Consider the following 2,368-nt stretch of genomic DNA (forward strand, 5'->3'; position numbering starts at 1 on the left):
ATCTGATATTTTTTGTACTTAAGTATTAAAAGTAAAAGTATTGATTTAAAATGAGCAGTTAGGTTAAAATGTAAGGACATTTATTAGGAGGTGACCTCCCGAAACAATGCAGAAATGACTATATTGTATTAAAATAATTAATTTATGTTAAATTTAGGATGCACTAGTCCAGCTGTTTCAGTTTATATCAAGGCTGCACAAAACTTTTCCCCAAAATAAAAATCTATCTGAGGGCTGCGGCCAAATGTAATAATATAATTCATGAAATAAAAATACTTCATAAGTACAGTACTTTTATTTTAATGATTGTGTCCTGCTGGAGTGTGACATGATTTGTTTGTATACAAACTAATACACTATCAGAATTTTATATATTTATAATTCTCATTCAACTACAATTCTAGGAGGTACAGTTTATGTGGATAGTATTTATTTTTTACAATAAGCTGGAATGAAAACAAGCAAAAATGAAATAAAAATAACAACTTCTTGCCTTTTTTTAAATGTAAGGAGTAGAAAGTACAGATAATTGTGTGAAAATGTAAGAAGTAGAAGTAAAAAGTAAACTGAAAAATAATTACTCAAGTAAAGTACAGCTACCCCAAAATTCTACTTAAGTGCAGTAACAAAGTATTTGTACTTAGTTTCTTTACAACTCTGATTTAGAGATAGATTCAGAAAAAGATTTTGTGACATTGTTGCATTTTTATTTATTTTGTAGTGTAGTGTGTTAATCTCTTAGTCCAGTCAGTTTTGTCTTTGAGTTAAATACAATGAGGTGATTTTTTTCAACATGAAGCTGCAGCTGGTGAGGTGAAGCTGAAGCTGTGGGCAGACGGACCGAGCCGCAGTCAGAACCACAGAGGAGGGAAGCTCAAAGGCAGAGAGGGTGAGAGGAAAAGACAGAGTGAGGACTTTGAAGAGGAGCGGCATTAATCATATTAATCGCCAAGCGCCAAAAAAAAAATACTGGATTGATTTTTTTTCTGGTGAATATTTGCACAGGATGCAATTTTGCCCAACCCTACTGGATTATTTACTTTTTAAAAGTTTACTTATCTAAATAAAATATGATTTCATAACAGTGTGGCAGGATTTTGAATGAAGAGCGTCAGAGAAAGATGCTTCCCCAACACGGTCCAATGCATAATGGGAAAGAGGCTTTAAATAAACGGAAGAGGTAGTTGAAGCTGCGTGTTAAATGAATATGATCTACAGGATCTCATGGTCTCAAACACATGGCTAGTACTGAAGTTATCTGTTCCCTTTCCTGTAAAACTGCTGGCTTCACTTTCATTTCTCAGCACAGAGCGGCCTGAAACAGACAAATTACAGCAGCGTGACCCAATTTACAACGCAAATGTCTCACATATACCAGCTGTTTGTCTTCAACAGATTTATAAAAACTGTAAAAACAGACCTACTATTGCTGCGTAATATAAACCCAGATCAACAGCACCTCTCTTCTCCACTCACCACGCCTGCATTTATCTGAACACTAAATGCTGAAACGTAAACAAACCCTGAGATGAAAACAGATTAAAAGCACTCGGAGACACATGGACAATCGCTGGTGTCTGGTTGATTAGAGAGCTCCTGCAGGACGGCATCAGGCACCAAACGCACCCCATCCTGCCTGCAACCAGAGCCAGACTCTCTTCAAATACCAACAGAACCCTGAGTGAACCACAGAGACGAAAACACACATGTTGTCGTCAGTCTGAACTTCTGCAATAGAAAGTAAGTGACAGAAAAGAGAAAATGTGTGTGTTTGTGTGTTAAATGTTCTGCCCTCAGGGTCAGTGTGCTCCACTCACTCACAGATAAAAGACACTCAGAGTCTATTAATACTGCCAGGACAGAGGCTCATTCCACCCTGTCTCCTCCTCAGCACCCTGTCTTCCCCCTCGTCCTCTCCTCACCTCGCTGCTTTGTAAAAAGACCAGAGGAGAATAAATAATTAAAGCTAAATAGATTGGACCTTCTCTCTTTTGACTTGGACACATTCCTTTCCCTCTGGGAATGCACCAGATGCAACAATATAATACTGTATTCACGGAAGACGGAATTTAAAGTATGCAGCTGAAGCACATTCTAAAAAACTGCATGACTGGACAGTTTGAGTGTCATTACAGAACACAAAATGTTTTATAGGCATTCTCCTGAACCCACTCAAGAGGTGAGTTCACCACTGAATATTTACTTACTTACTTACTTATTTACTTACCTACTTACTTACTTATTTACTTACCTACTTACTTATTTACTTACCTACTTACTTACTTATTTACTTACCTACTTACTTACTTATTTACTTACCTACTTACTTACTTATTTACTTACCTACTTACTTACTTACCTACTTACT

At 36.7% G+C, this 2,368-nt stretch overlaps 1 protein-coding gene across 1 annotated transcript in view; it reads right to left on the reverse strand.

Annotated features, from left to right (window-relative positions):
- gnb5b (guanine nucleotide binding protein (G protein), beta 5b) overlaps nucleotides 1-2,368 on the reverse strand; it is a gene marked incomplete in the record, with an annotated part of 13,870 nt that overhangs the window by 2,745 nt on the left and 8,757 nt on the right.

This window comes from Austrofundulus limnaeus, unplaced genomic scaffold (genome assembly GCF_001266775.1).
Source record: "Austrofundulus limnaeus strain Quisiro unplaced genomic scaffold, Austrofundulus_limnaeus-1.0 Scaffold69, whole genome shotgun sequence".
NCBI lineage: Eukaryota > Metazoa > Chordata > Actinopteri > Cyprinodontiformes > Rivulidae > Austrofundulus > Austrofundulus limnaeus.